Genomic DNA, 17,463 nt, shown 5'->3' on the forward strand with positions numbered 1-17,463 from the left:
GGCGGCCATGTTTTTTAATGTAGCAACTTGCCTTGAACAAATCTTAAACAGGACCCAGCCCTGAGTATGTGTGCCGATTGGCCTAGTGGTTTCGGAGAAGATCTTTGAATATTTTTGGCCAATCCAATATGGCTGCCAAACCAGTTGACCAATTGACCTCTCCTGAACAAATCTTATTGTAGGGCATAAGGGCACTCAGTACAGCAAGTTTCAGATCTCTACCTTTAGCTGTTTTTGACAAGAAGACTCTTGAAAAATGTCCACATTTAGCATATTACCACACAATCAACCTGCATGTTCAGAAGGGGCATTAGTGCATGCTTGCTGTGAAACAAACTGTCACTTGCATCACCAACCTACAAGTTTATAAAATGAAAATAAAATGTTTTTTTTTCCTGGTCATGGGGTCGAAAAGAGCCTGGTTGCCATGGTGTTACAAATGTGTTGTTTTTCTGACTAAAGGTAACCATCAGTCATTGCAGATCAGATTCCCTTGTACATACAAATAGGATTCAAACCTATCTGTACAGCTGCAAAGGATGTATACTTGACATAGTAGTCTTACAAGTTTTTACCCTACTTAGTCATTCAGTGTTTGAAGTTCTGGATAAAGTAGGAAAAGAAAACACAGCGAACCATTCTTTTCTGACTATGCTAGTCCTATATTAAACATGTCTAACACAGTTGAAGCTTCACTCAGTGAATTAATCTCCCTTCTCCTCGTCATTTATGATACAACAATGGATATGTTTACTCTAACTGAAAAACCTCATTTTGAAAAGTGACCCCGACAGCCCAAGACCCTTTCACAGTAATTTTTTCTATGCACTGCTCTGGTATAATTAACATTTTAAAATCTGGTGTTTACTTTAATAGACATGAAGCCATGGACATTTTTGGAAGTGCAAAGGCATAAACCAATGTTGATTTGCACCATGTGTGGCACTACAGTAAGAGTGCAATGTGTAGTTTTCAGAACTACTAATTTGCTGCTGCTGGTGTCTTTTCATGTCATATTTAATTATGTAGACAGTCGTACAGACAGTGTTTTATATTTTATACTAAACACAGTATCCATGGATCATGCCTATTTAATCCACATTTAACTTTGGCCAGTAGATAATGAACATGCTGTGGTGATAAAACCCTAAGACACAATGAATGTTTTGGAACAGTCGTTCTAATTATTACAGGTTTTTATGGTATTTTTGCTTTTTGGATTCAGGCATATCACCAGTACTGGATTTATTATTCTAAAATGATTTCCATTACACGAGAGTAGATGTTAAAACTTCATGCTGATTTGAACTCGGCTCTCGCCAAGATAAGCACCAACTAAGACGTAGCTTTACAGTAAACTAATGTGATCCATATGCGTCTCCATCCATTTACGTTTCCTTCCATATGATGATGTAGATATCCTTCTGTCTGGTGTTAATGGCTGAAGTGTAATGCTGGCTCCAGGGATCAGCTTATTTTGCCTCCCTGGCGCATCAGCACACACAACGGCTGCGATGCTGGCTCCGGGGATCAACCAAAGTGCGGCCTCCCCAGCGCATCAGCATGACAACCGTCTGGATTGAGCTAAGTAGGGTACATCTCTGGGGTTTTCAAGTGGGCACCTTCCATCCTCAGTGTTTCGTCGACTAGCCCACGACACCTCAAGAGGGCTCGACGGTGATTCTGGCGTCCCAGCATCACCCCCCTCCGTCCCCCACTCAACTCAGCCCAGCATACTTACCTGTCCCCAGCCAGAATCTTTCCGTCTCAACCACAGCCAGTTGCTGCTCCTCTCTGCTGCTTCAGATAAGTTCTTCACTGTGCAACGCAACTCTTGGCCACTGAATCCGACGTCTCTGAGAAACCGGGTTGTAGAATGTGCCACAAATCCTCGACAACCCACTTCCACTGGGTAAACCCGAACTCTCCATCCTCGCTGTTCCGCTTCAGTGGCTAGTTGAGCATACCGCAGTTTCTTCCTCTCATATGCCTCATCTACAGCGTCCTCCCATGGCACTGTTAACTCTACCAGGTGAACAAGGCGTGCTGATCCAGACCACAAAACAATATCTGGTCGAAGGTTAGTGGTGGCAATCTCAGGTGGAAAAATAAGCCGTTGACCAACATCTGCCAGCATATTCCAGTCTCTAGCAGCTTCCAGTTGTCCTGGGCGAGGATTGGTTTTAACACCTTTTCTTGGTGGTTGCTCTCCTGGGCGGAGGAATGTTGTCTTTTGTGTGTAATGTTTTGATGGAACAGGTGGCAACTTATTGGTCATGTTACGCTTGTCTTCCAATGCTAAGGCCAAACATCGCAGCACCTGGTCATGGCGCCAAGTAAACCGCCCTTGGCTAAGAGCCACCTTACATCCTGTCAAAATGTGCCTTAATGTTGCAGGTGATGAACACAAAGGACATGAGGGATCCTCTCCTACCCAGAGGTTTAGGTTCTGTGGTGATGGGAGAACATCATATGTTGACCTGATGAGGAAACTGATCCTGCTCTGTTCCATTGACCATAGGTCTTGCCAGCCAATCTTGCGTTGTTCCACACTCTCCCATCTCATCCATTCTCCCTGTTTGGCCTGGGAAATGGCCTTTATACACCTCATCCTCTCCTCCTGCTTTTGCACCATGTTGACTACCAGCTTCCTTCTTTGAGCTGGGGCCGCCTTGTGCCATGTAGGAGGAGTTGAACTGAAACCAAGACCCCCTCTTCCATGCTGAACTTGCCCCATGATATCACCAATTCGAAGGGCAGCCTTTGCATCTTCCACAGCTTTCTTTGCCGCCCACTTTCTTCCAGTTTTCAACACAGGTGCTGCCTCCCTTACGCATTTATCGCGTGACTCTACTAATGTCATTTCCAGTCTGACCTTGGCGCACTTAAACTCCTCGGTTAGAGCAGAGACTGGTAGCTGCAGTATTCCTTTACCATAAAGTCCCACTCTGCTGAGGCAGCGTGGAACTCCCAACCATTTCCTGATGTATGAACTGATTAAAGCTTCCAGCTTCTCTACTGTTGTCAAAGAAACCTCGTACACAGTCAGTGGCCACAGCAACCTCGGCAGTAGACCAAACTGAAAGCACCAGAGTTTTAGTTTACCTGGTAGAGCACAGCTGTCTATGCTCTTCAACCCTTCCACTGCTTGTTGTCTAACTTCTCCCACACGAACTGTGTCCTTTAGATCCCCGTCGTACCATCTCCCAAGACTCTTCACTGGCTTCTCAGACACTGTTGGTATTGCCTCACCATTAATGAAGAATGTTTTATCTACTACTTTGCCTTTAATTATAGAGATGCTCCTTGATTTAGTGGGCTTGAATTGCATTCGTGCCCATTCAATGTTATTGGTTAATTTGCCCAATAATCGATTAGTGCAGGCTACTGTTGTAGTCATGGTTGTCATGTCATCCATGTATGCTCGAATTGGTGGTAGTCGCATTCCAGAAGCCAAGCGCTCTCCTCCTACTACCCATTTTGATGCCCTAATGATTACTTCCATTGCCATGGTAAAAGCCAGTGGAGAAATGGTGCATCCTGCCATTATTCCAACCTCTAGGCATTGCCATGTAGTGCTGAATTCTGAAGTTGAAAAACTGAATTGCAAATCTCCAAAATAGGCTTTCACTAAATTTGTTATTGTCATCGGTACACTGAAAAAATCAAATGCTGCCCAAAGTAGTTCATGTGGCACTGAACCATATGCATTAGCCAAATCCAGGAATGTCACATGGAGCTCCTTCCTCTCCTTTTTAGCTGATTGAATTTGTTGCCAGATCACATTGATGTGTTCTAAGCAACCTGGGAAACCTGGAATGCCCGCTTTTTGTATTGAAGTGTCAATGAAGCAGTTCTTTAATAGGTAAGCTGACAATCTCTGAGCAATAATGCTGAAGAAAATCTTGCCTTCTACGTTTAATAGGGAAATGGGACGAAACTGACTGATGCTTGTAGAATCTTTTTCTTTAGGTATAAAGACTCCACCTGCTCGGCGCCATGCTCTTGGTACAACCTGTTTTTCCCATGCCACTTTCATCAATTTCCACAGAATTCGTAGAACTCCTGAAGCACTCTTGTACACTCTGTACGGAACTCCGTTAGGCCCTGGAGATGATGAAGCCCTTGCTTTTTTCACAGCTTGCTCTATTTCTTTCCACTTAGGTGCACAGTCCTCCATTTGGTATTCTGGTGGATTGATAGGTGGGATGTCTGACGGAATTGACATAGGCTCCTGCCTTTTTGAATCTGTATGTGTTTCCTCCAAATATCTCTCCAGCTCAACCTTAGATGCTTTTAGTGTGCCATTCTTCTCACTGGTGAATAACTTCTTTACAAATTTGAATGGGTCTTTATAAAAGTTAGCTCTCGCACGCTCCTTCTTTTTGTAGCGTTTCCGTAGGCGCTCAGCTCTGCGCAATGTTGCAAGCTTATCTTTTATGACCCTTTGTAAGAGATTGAGTCCCTCCTTCTGACTTTGTTCTGCTCTTCTCCATTGGTTCCTCAGCTGTCTCCTTTCTCTAACTAAGCGTTCAATCTCCTGCTGCCGTCTAGACTTTCCAGGAATAGTTTGTACTTTTTCCTTCCTTTTTTCAACTCCAAACCTCTCACTTCCATATGCGTAGATGATGTCCCCAAATTTATCCAGCTTCTTTTCAACTGTTCCACTTAATCTTTCCAATGCAACGCAGAGATCTGTGTTTACTGTGTCCCATGCAGTTTTCTCACAAGCTCTTGGCCATTTAACTCCAGGCTTGTGCCCGTTGAGGTTCTTTTCTCTCTTATGCTGGTTTGTCTGACCGGGTTCACAAGGATCATTAGGTTCATCACTAACTGTGTCCATGCAAATAAACATGATTCCAATATTTACAAAAAAGAAAGTTTGAGCTGGTTAACTAATCCAATCTTTCAGACGGTTTGCCAACTTCAATCTTTATTTAAATGTTACATTCAAAGGGCACTCGAGTTATCCACACCATCTCTCTAGCTGACTCAGTTATGCCGTTTTCTGATAGTTATAGCACAGCCAAGCCAATCTCTACAATGCATGTAAAATTCAAATCTGCGTTTACATTGTTACCGTGCCAACTAAGTGACATTACACTGTTCAAGTTATCTTGTCAGTACTGCCATCTAGTGCTCGGGCTAAGTAACAACATAAAGGTATTACAGTGTAAAAAACCCGCTGTGTCCCACAATTAATTTGGTTTTACAGTAATATACAATTCTTCCATAGTTTATCCTTTTATACATCCAATCTCATCAGAAACTAGACCATGTTGCACAGCTAGTGTTTATATTCTATATGGCTGATTTCAGGCACACAAGCTCCCAAATGGCATTTTTTATACATTGTACTTATACAGCAGCTGATATTTCCAACATTGGTGTTCAAGGTAACATCCTTTTATATATATGTAAAAAAAAAAAAAAGGAGGGGGGAGGGGGGAAAGGAAAATGCATCTTTAAGTTATTTCTCGTCTTAGGTTCTACATATTTCAGTGTATCCAGTTAATGCTCCCTCCTGCAACAATGCTAGAGCGCTGATTGAAAATAGTGGTGTATTGTAGGACAGAAAACCATGTTGCAGGAGGGAGCATGATCTGTACACACTGCGATCCTTAGAAGCCTTTTTTTTTCCTCCTTCCGAACTCTCCCGAATAAATGTTGAGAAATGTATTGCCCAGTTGATTTATGAACCATGATGTGTGATTAAAGATTTCAAGAGTCAGTAGCATGTTTAAAAATATAATGCTGTGATACGGACAACACAGGACACAACAAAGGTAACGCAATGTATTTATTGTGAGAGTTAAAGACTGTAATACTTCAATACCCTGCTTACAATAGATACGGCGGTAATCTTCGCTAATCAAGGTTCTATTACACAATTAAACAATGTTAGGTTTAATTGCCTCAATTATGTTTATGGGAAATCTGAGAGAACTACTCAATACAGTTTATGTCCCAATAGAATGGTACAGTACATCCCTGAAACACATGTTGCATAGAGGACATTGTAATTCATGTAGGCTACCAAGGCATTATTTAAATAAAAAATGCATAAAACAGACAATTGGGTCTATTCAGCGGTATAGGCTTTACAGAATGTTATCGGTATGACTGTGTTCATAATTATTCATGTAATTGTATTTAAAAAGCACAACATGCACAACTACTGGCACAGTATATCAACGCGATTTTTTATTTTTTTCCCCCTTAATCCTCATTGTCACATTAATAGTGTTAATGTTTTTTTTCCCAAGTTTATCCATCTTTAAATTAAATAAAGTCAGTCCTTTTGCTTGGTTTTAAACTAAAAACCCTGCTCTATTTGTGGAACCAGGAAGGTCCTCTTCTTCTTAAGCAATAGCACCACCTCCTGTTTGTTTATGTGAACTGGAAGTGCAAGCAGTGTTATAAGATCAGAGAAACTCAATGGCAAGGGCAGTGACTCAAGCATTAGCTCTCACAAACACCTCAGCAGGTGTGCTGATATACAGCAGTTGTCTCATTTGCCTAGGTTCTTATATAAGTAACAAACCACAACTGGGCGTGTGGTTATCCTGACTATGCCGTACCAGGTATGATGTGAAGTACAAAGCCAATTACTGTTAAGCACTCAAGCAACATAACACCTTGCAATGTGGTTTCCTAAAGGAAATAGAAGAAAAATAGTCAAACATCCCACATTCAAAAAGTGTGTATTATGCATGTTGTAAAATAGTTATGCTACAGTACTTCTTGTTCTATATAAATGGCAAAGGATTTTTGGTTTATATGGAATTTATATACATTAAAAAACAACAGTTTTTTGTTGTATTTTCTGAGTTTATTTATAGTATGAGAGGACTGCAAAAACACATATTTGGTATAAAATAAACAAGTTAAAAATACCAATAAAGCAAATACATATAATGGATCTTTTGAAATATAATACATGAAAAAGCAACAATAGGAATTGTAAAATAAAAGTACATTACGACATATAATTTGTTAGACAGACATCAAGGAGTGACCTAGAGTATTTACAAAAAACAAACAAAAAAACAAACAAACATTTTTTACTTGATATTTTAATAAAAAATATTGTAACAGACATTATAAAATACCAACGTCAGTTTTATTTCCACCCTGTGTATTGTGTAATATTGTATCGCACAGTTGTAATTTAAAAACATGGAAATCTCTTTGAAAGTGATTGCATTTGTATATATGATTGTCGTTATTCTTGTCAAATTGTAACATTCTATGCTCTTAAAAAAAAATTAAAAAATAAATAACAACTTTAATTTTTCAAAGCCTTTTACTCTAAAATGTAAATGTAGACCAGGTAAAATGTAAATGATTTAATGTAGACCAGGTACAATCTTGGCGATCATCTAAGTAGTAGACAGTTTTTTTCCACTGTATTGGTACAGATTCACCAAATCTTGTTAAATGTTTTGTGGAACTAGAATACCATTTTCAGCCACTAGCACCACTTTTGAATTATTTTTCAAAGCGAAACATTAATAGCCTACAGCTCTCCAATAACCACTTTTGTCTTCTCAGCAAATAAGATTGTACAAGAGTTTTGATTACTATAAAAAAAATACCTTCTGTAACTCTAGCGCTTTTGAACAGGCATACTGTAATAATAATAATATCACACCTCTTCCTTGTGAAGTAGCAGTTCAATTACTAATTCCTTTTTTCTAAACTTCGAGTGCATTCCTTTCAGACTCTGAAGTCATCAGAATAAACCGTCATGCACAGCCAGAACATTTGAATTCTGGTTGCTTTCCTGTACAGCAGGAGGCAAGCTACAGCTTAGAGATTGGGTTCATTTCCATTTGTCATGCAATTTGTTTTATATGCTCTAGTGGTACTTATACCTAGTCATTACATTTACAGTGCGCTAGTTCTCTCCAAACATGTTTTTTTGTTGTTGTTGTTTATTATAGAAATGGACGTTGCTGTATTTGCGCAGAAGCTGCAGATAACTTATAATTATCAAATAAACCACAAGTGCCAATCTAAACAAGAAGGTAATTATAGTTTATAAAAGATGTGCTGATGAAGTTCAGCAGTGATCAGCAAAAGCCATTATAATAATTCTGACATAAAGATTGTAATTATATTAAAATTGAAAATGTGTGAAAGGTGCATTGCAACCTAAAATTAATAAAATTAATTGTTACCTCAGAACTTGACACTGACCGCAAATTTTTTGACTCTATTGTTGTGCTTCACATATTTAAAAAAAAAAAGTTATAATATTGTATTTTTCACAGAATACAATGCAGAACGAAATGAAAACAAATCGTCACGTGATACGTTTACGATGGGGGTTAGTAAGTAACCACACAAGTTTATGCAAAACTGCAATTTTCTTTTCCATTTTTAAAGAGCAATGTGAATAATTATTGTCACAAAAGTATGACATATTTTACTAACTTAATTTAGTGTTCTGCGCCACTTCGTTTGAGTGTAGTAATTATCGAGTTTTTTTTTAGGAATGTTTTTTTTTTTTTTTTATCAGATACCTTTATAAAAAACTGCAATATTTTCCAATCTAAAAAGTAATACTATTATTAATAAAGAAACAGTCACAGAAATTAAAGTATCTTGCCTTCCAAATCTTTTTCATCTATTGGTTGGGTATTTCTGGCATAGTAGATGTGTTGAGCATGCGCAGTGTGCAAAGGTAGCAAACGAGCATGCATAGAGCATGCGCAGTTCCCGAAGGAAAAGTGGCAGAACACCAGTGCCAACCACAATTCCTTTGTCTCTCTCTTAATCACTCACACCCGTTACACCCACACTCCTAATTCTATCTCTACTATTTTGCCAGATGTAACAATACAATGAATTACTCTCTCTATGTTAACTCTACAGTCTGGTTTTTAGCTGCCTGGCAATGGGCCAGGCAGTTAAATTATGTTCTAGTTCCACAATACCTTTAAGACTTACCTCCCTTCTCACGGTATCTATCCAAGAGAAAGTTTTTTTAGCTCGGTTGGGATCTGCAGTCTGGATATTTCTTGGAATCTGCTTCACCCCAAATATTTCCTAACAGACAGACGACACAACTGCATCAAGGAGGGAGGTCCTAAAGAAAGATGCCAAAGAAGCATTTAAAGTTGTTCAATAAAATGAAAATGTGTTCCCTGTAGACAAGTAGTTGGAGATAATAATAACAGGTGAATAGATTATGTCTTTTTGTTTCTGCATATTATTATTATTATTATTATTATTATTATTATTATTATTATTATTATTACCTCATGCTGATTCGTGGGAAATTATATTAAGATTAAGATTTATATTAAAGTGTACTAGATGATACTAGAATTAACTGAATAAACTGAAAAGTATACAATATCTTACTTTAGCAGTATCATACCGTGTATACGAGATAAGTAGATAAGTATGCTCTGGACTCTTGACCGGAGGGTTGTGGGTTCAATCCCCAGTGGGGGACACTGCTGTTGTACCCTTGAGCAAGGTACTTTACCTAGATTGCTCCAATAAAAACCCAACTGTATAAATGGGTAATTGTATGTAAAAAATAATGTGATATCTGTATAATGTGAAATAATGTATAATGTGATATCTTGTAAGAATTGTAAGTCGCCCTGGATAAGGGCGTCTGCTAAGAAATAAATATTATTATTATTATGCTCATGTACATTATTTCTAATTCTTAGAATTTAATAGTACAAGCATGTATATATAAAAAATACACATATCGTACTTTTAAAAAAAAGGAGTTAACTTTGAAATGATGAAAAGGACTGTAGGCTGTCATTGTGATTTGAATGACAACAATCGGCTCAATATACCATCTCTTTGCATGTCAATTATCCTTGCTTCACTGCTTGGGCTCGCCAGATCCAGGGGTTCTTTGCCTTCAGTGTTCCTGGCTTTCACATCTGCTCCGTGGGCCAGCAGGAGTTGAACTAAGTCAGGTCTTGAGGCTCTTGCAGCTGCGTGAAGTGGAGTGTCCCCTTCAGTGTTCAGATTGGCACCTTAAGGTAAAGAATTTAAACGTCAACAGAGAGGTTATTTTGACAGAAACTGTAACTGGGTTTTACGGATTAAATTTGCTTTGCGTTTCTGTACTTGTTGAGTGTACTTTTTCATATCATTTTTACAACATACAGTAACACCTTGGAGTCTGACTGTCTGCTCAGATTAGCACAGTCGGTACATCTCCAAGGGAACTCAAATGCTGTGTGGAAGCTTGTGTTGGTGGCTCAGTAAGGCACACATTTCCTCTCTGGGCTAGACCTCAACCAAAGCTCCAGCACTGTGTTTTTTGGATGGGCCATTAAACCAAGATCTCATGGCACTCTTTCAAAGAAGAGACCATCACAGACATCCAGATAGAAAACTCTGAATTCCCTCTGAACACAACCCCCCTCCCTTTTCCTTAAGTCACCACTGTAAATGGCAATTATTTCATCATGGTTAAAGGATTTGGTTTGTCGATGTAAACTCGTATTAATGGCAATCCTGTGGAAGCTGTTTTAAATAAATATTTAGCACATTATATCATTGCCAGTCATTGACAATTTCTATAAGGTGTACTTTATGTATAAGTTAAAGATGAACTACTTGCATACTGTATAATACCATATTACCTAATTCCAGAAGTTTCTTGACAGATTCCACATTCTGTTTAGTACATGCTACATAGAGAGGTGTGCCCAAATGTCGCAAAGAGAGATCAGTGGTTTAGTAGAGAAAATAACTTTAAAAACACTTCTCCAGTTGATAGAAGTGGGCTATCTAAAAGTAGTGACAATCTTAAAAAATCCCTGTGTGTTCTGTAAGAGGTTAATGGTCTTATATAGTAGTCACTGCTTTAGAATTTGCTCTTGTAAAAGTTTATTGTGGTATATCACGGCAAAAGCACAGTGAAATAATGATAAAGCCCAGTTAAGCATTCTAAATCACAGATAAGTACTGTAAGGTAAAGCACAGAGAAAAACATGATTTGCCAAAGTGTGCTAAATAGATAGTGTTAGCATAGATGACATATAGTAAACTGGAACATAATTGTGGTCAGCTTTTAAGGGGGCTTATTTGACTTTTTACTTTAACAAATAAAACCCCCTAAAGATTAGCCTCATACCATTGCACAATTCATCATGTTGTCAATGACCTTTGACATGTGTAACCTGTCACTGTACGGTCTATGGAGCAACTAGGAAAAAAAACTAATCTAAAAACTAACCTCTGCTTGCTGCTTCATGGATAGGTGAAGATAGATGACATTCAGCTCGAGGTTTGGCTCTATGTTGTAGGAGCAGATTCACACAAGCAACATTTCCATTGACACAGGCATTGAACAGAGGGGTATTCCAGTCTGCTGTAGCTGAATTTACCTGTGCGTAAAAAAATAAAATAATGTAATTTTATATATATATATATATATATATATATATATATATATATATATACAGTATTTAAGGAGGGTGGAAATAAACATGTAAACTAAAAAGGTGTTGTCTAATATGGAAAATCACATCAACGAGTGCAATAATTATAATTATACTCATAGATCTATGAATAGTTAGCAGATAGATTTTTGGGGTGTTTTAGATGAATGGTTAATGTCAATTGTAAATTTGCCTGTTTCATTCCCCATCACATTCTCAAGTCCATTAACAAGGTGTTCAGAAGTTTAAGCCTCCTAAGCTTTCATGAAAAAACAAACATCCAAATACCCCCCCAAACAAGCAAACTTATCAAAACAGTTTGTGCACTGTGCAGGCTGCTTGTTCTCTTAATAACATAACATAACATTATATTATATTATATTATATTATATTATATTATATTATATTATATTATGGCTAGAAACATTTCCTTTTAAGTTTACCAGATGGCATAGGCTCTTACTACTATACAACCATTTTGGCGGGTCAGGCTTATATTACACATGTCTATGGCAGCTAGAACTGAAAAGCAAACCGTATTTGGATAACTGAAATAACAAACACTTGTGTTACAGATAAAAGGGTCCTACCTAACCCCACTACGAGTAGGATACAATGCAAGCGTAAGGCTGAGAAAGGGTCCTATTGCCTGCAGCACAAGTCTGTAGATATTTTTGACCTTCTGTTTAGAAATGTATGCGGTTTAAAATGTGTCTTTGAAACGGTACATAAAACAATCGAAGCTCTGTTGCCAGAGAATATAAAAGATAGTAAGTAAAAATAGTAAGTGAATGGATCACAGGTAGTTTATTTTTGGTTGCCATTTCCTGTTATTCATATGCAGTAACAAGTACTTACTTTACACAGGCAGCATTGCCACCTACACAGGCCTCACGGAGCGGTGAAACTTTGTTTAGTGTCAGAAGATTTACACTGGAACCCTGGAAGGGGGAAATGACCATCTTTATTATGCATAAAAATTGATACACAAGAATAAAACATGCATAGGGTTTACTTGTATGTATCTAAATATATGTCAATATTGACTTACAGCACACAATGCAAATAAGCAGGCACTGCTTTAATACAGAAGTTGTGTTTTATTGTTCATTATTTAGTGTTTAGTATTTGCTAGATTTAAGATACAATTGCAAATTGATGTTATTTATATCCGTTGTATTTCTTATATTGTAATTTTATATTCTTGTAAATTCAGATTATCACCTACAGGATGTGTGATCATATCATAATCGATTGGGCAAAAGACCATCATTTGGATGCAAAATTGCATTTGTTCTTTAACGTTAAGCCAACCAAACAGTGACTGTTTAAAAAGTACTAGGTTTACAGTGTTGCATTTCACATAGAATTACAAAATAAATAGAAAACAGAACATTAAAGACAAAGCAAAATACAAAATCTATCCTTTCCAAAACTATTGAATATATTTAACAATATTTTACTTTAAAAATAAATAAAATTAATTCCAGTTTTATGAACATTGCAGCAATATCATTGATAAACATAAAGCAGATACATGTGTTGCAAAGTAAAGACATTGAAGCATTAAAGACCATGAAGAACACTAGGGAATGATACGCTGCATGGTACCCGGGGTGTGATCTAAGAACATTCTCACTAAACTTTGTTAATAAATCACAGACTTTGGGGTAAAATGTCCATACACACACTTCAACATGAAAAAATGTGTGTATGCACACTAGATAAATATGGAGCCTGGATTGGCTGAAACTGACCATATTCGGTTCGGTGTTCATTTCTAGTCAATTACAGTAAACGTGAACAAACTAAAAGAAAAGAAAAACTTCCTTTGCAAAATGCTGGTTAATGCTTAATAATGTAACTGGTGCTACCTGGTCAATAAGTGTTTTTAGTGCAAGCAGGCGTCCATGAAGGGCTGCATCATGAACAGGAGACCAAACTGATGCAAAATCTTAAAATATAAAACAAAAAGTGGAAAGATGGTTTATAGCCCCAAATAGATACAGTATCTGCACATATGATTATTATAATTAACATACAGTATAATTTTTCCAATACTTTTACTGAGACAGATCTTTTCAGGTTGACTACCACATCTTGTAATATTTAGTAATATTAATATTTTTTTCATTTTTTACTGGGTCAGTAATTAATGACCAACTTGGTATGGCTATGAAATATTAGATTTAGATTTTAGATTTAGATTTTTATTAGATTTGGCCTTGTGCTTGGGATCATTGTCCTGCTGAAAGGTAAATTTCCTCCCAAGCTTCAGTTTTTTAGCGGACTGAAGCCGGTTCTCTTGCAGTATTTCCCTGTATTTTGCTCCATCCATTCTTCCTTCACTTTTAACAAGATGCCCAGTCCCTGCTGATGAGAAGCATCCCCACAGCACCATACTTCACTGTAGGGATGGTGTGTCTTGAGGCATGGGCAGTGTTAGGTTTGCGCCACACATAGCGCTTTGAGTTTTGGCCAAAAAGCTCTGTCTTGGTCTCATCTGACCACAAAGCCTTTTCCCACATCGCAGCTGGGTCACTCATGCTTTCTGGCAAACATGCTTTCAGATGGTACTTTTTGAGTAACAGCTTCTTTCTTGCCACCCTCCCATACAGGCCAGTGTTATGCACAGCTCTTGATATGGTTGACTGGTGCACCATTACTCCACTCCCAGCCACTGAACTCTGTAGCTCCTTCAAAGTGATTGTTGGCCTCTCTGTGACTTCTCTCACAAGTCTCCTTCTTGTTTGAGCCCTGAGTTTTGAGGGACGCCCTTTTCTTGGCAGTGCCTGGGTGGTGTGATGCAGCTTCCACTTCCTGATTATTGATCCAAATGTGCTCACTGGGATATCGAAAAACTCGGATATTATTTTGTACCCTTTCCCTAATCTATGCATTTGTATTACTTTATCTCTAACTTCTGCAGAATGCTCTTTGGTCTTCATTTTCCTTCAGCAGCAACTCTCTGCTGCCTTGCTGATGTCATTTCCTTTTCCTCAATGCACTGGAAGTTGGTTTTAACGCTCTGCCAATATCTGCGGTTTGAAAAAGATCCTGTGTAACTAGTTTTTCAAATTTGCCCTCTGGGAAAAATACAACAGCTAAAGAATAATGGATGGGTTGAGCACTGTAACAAGAGGAGCCTGCTGAGCGTTGTTGTAATGTGACACTGAACCCACTGACCTGTGCAGGCTGGGCCCAGGAAAATGGTCCACAGTGTCAAAACAAGGAGGGTACAGTATCTAGGGAAGAGAAAACTAATGAACTTACAATACCTTAGGGAGCACATTACACTACTTTTGCAAGACATAAGAGCAACTAATAAAAAAGGGCTAACTTATCCGTAGGTCCCATTAGCAGTTCATTTTACATATGCTACTGTATGACTTTTCTCATACAGTAGCTTTACAACTACTGTTGTAAAAAGCTATTTGTACATTTAAAGAGCTCTGTTTGAGGAAACAGATTAATTTTTAGATTGTAGTATATTATTATTATTATTTATTTCTTAGCAGACGCCCTTATCCAAAGTCCAGAGCCCTAACCACTACTCCACTGTGCCCTATATTGCAATTTCTTCTTCTTCTTCTTCTTAATAATAATAATAATAATAATAATAATAATAATAATAATAATAATAATAATAATAATAATAATAATAATAATAATAATACATTTCTAGTGTCATCTTAACTAGTTGCCTCCAGTTCGTACCCAGCCTCCGTCCTGCGGTATTGTAAAAGCTCTATAACCACGATTACTTGTGGTGTGCTTGGTCACCAGGTCCTGAAAGCTTAACTTCCAGAATGCCAAAAATAAAAGAAGCGTCCTTGGTATGGTAAATAAATATATCCATTAAAAAGTCAGAATACATGGTGACATTCAAGCTTTGTGAGTTGGACCCATAATTGCAACAACACTAACTTGAATTACCACTTTATGTTACTGAACTTTATGCAATTTACACTGCAATGTGTGAAAATAGAATAGGATAAGAGATCCTTTTAAAATGGTAAAAACTTTCCCTTTCAACCACAGTTCAAAACCTGTTATTAAAATACTTGCTCACTGTATATTTCTCAATATGACACGGGTCCTGCGTTTGGTTTTATACTTGCAAATATCCTACAAATATGTACAGTATTTTATATTTTTAAATATGGAAATGTTTCCATTTTGTCAATCCCATAATCTACCCACTTAGTTATTTTAAAAGTGCTCACACCCCAGATTTTGCAGTATTACTGTATCTGTAGATATACAAATTATGATGCATTTTGCCATACATGAATGTTCAGTGTATTTATTATATCAATGCTCTATTAATTACATTGTTGAAGACCAGTGTTGTAGGGTAATTTCACAGGATCATTTGCTTTGGGGGAAACCCTGAGGGGTGGGTGGGGGTTGTTGCCTTGGTTGCCCTTGTTAATCCACTGTAAAGGTAATCTTAAAGTACCTACTCACATTAATCCTGCTTCATTTGTTAGTCCATACTGGGAAGGGGTGCTGACAAATATGCATACATATTCACATACAGTTTGTTTTCCAACTTTAATTTCAGTTTTGGGAGATGATTGTTTGATTTGGGGGATTCTTATGATGTGTTTGAGGCAACCTGGCAAATCCTTGGGGGAAGTAAGGAGTACCTATACAGTACTGTGCAGTCTGTCACTCTGGGCAGCTATCCTCAATTGTATGATAAAGAAGTTCATGTAGGACACTGTTGGATAAACATGCACTTTAAGAAATGATAATATTAACTGTTTAGTTTTAGATTGAGTTTGTTTAAAGACAATTTGGGTTTAATATTAAGTGAACTAGCCAAATGGCAGAGTGGACCCTAAATTTTATGACAACTTGAAAGGTGTTTTAAGGGAAATGGCACCTCTGTCTAAACATTCTTACGACCAGTTTAAACTTGAAAGGAAATAGGCAAAAGGCTTACTCCTTCCTCTCTTTTCAGCTATAGTTTTATTGCCTTGTGAGTGAGGCCTCACGTGATCAATAATATTGGTTCATAGGAGGCTTGTAAAACTTGCATCAGTATGTAACAGAGGCAGGACTAGTTAAAATAAGGGTACAGACCTTTCTGAGAAGTGGAGCAATGAAGGCGCTGTATGAGGATAGCTGGTGGGACCTGATCTTTAGAGGGGCATGTGTCTGCTGCATTTTTGTCAACTTTATTAATTTGTTGTTATTTGAAATGTTTGCTCAAGAGCTATAGATCGGAATTGAAGCATGTGCGGTGCCAAGCACTGAATGGGTATATGCCATTGACATCCACACAGAAGGAGCAAAGGAGTAGAAGGAGAGAAATAGGGGAATTGTACATAAAGGTTTATTTTACTATTTTTGTAGCTTGAAACACAAGAGACACATAACTACCACGCATGATAAATACTTACACATATTGTAATGACCATAGCATGACAGCATGACTTGGGCGTATACAGAGTTCATACCCAGTGAAGAGGACATCGGGTGGCTGGGGGTATCTCGTGGGCGACCCCCCCATCTTTATTTCTAAAAGTGGCGTATGTTGGATAACATGGAAAGAAGTTTGAATGCAATATAAGATACATGTGTTTGCAGCTTTGTACACTCTGTTAGTTTTAAAAGGAGATTATCAGAGGAGGTATAGTAACTGGTAAATGCGAGTTTGCAAGATTTCATTTAATTGCACTGACGACGAACGTGACTGCTGGAATAAACACAATAGCACATTGCTGGAGGAACCGATGCGCTCAAGAGATAACACAAAAATCAAAGGGCCACACCAAGATAACACCATCTTAGGCAGTGTGAGGCAGAACCAGTTTTCTTTACGACATGGACATAAGACTCTCCACAGGGGGTTGCCTGGGGTGATTGAACCCACAAAGAGAAGGAAGGAGGGTGGGGCTAAGGTCAGTGGCTACTTAATCAAGGTGCGCTCAGCTCACTTCTGTCTTTCATTAAGACTAGTATTGGAGACTTGTCGATCGAGAAGTCCTGGAGGATCAAACCTACAGTATTGCATTATATTATT

This window comes from Acipenser ruthenus, chromosome 8, assembly GCF_902713425.1.
Source record: "Acipenser ruthenus chromosome 8, fAciRut3.2 maternal haplotype, whole genome shotgun sequence".
Lineage (NCBI taxonomy): Eukaryota > Metazoa > Chordata > Actinopteri > Acipenseriformes > Acipenseridae > Acipenser > Acipenser ruthenus.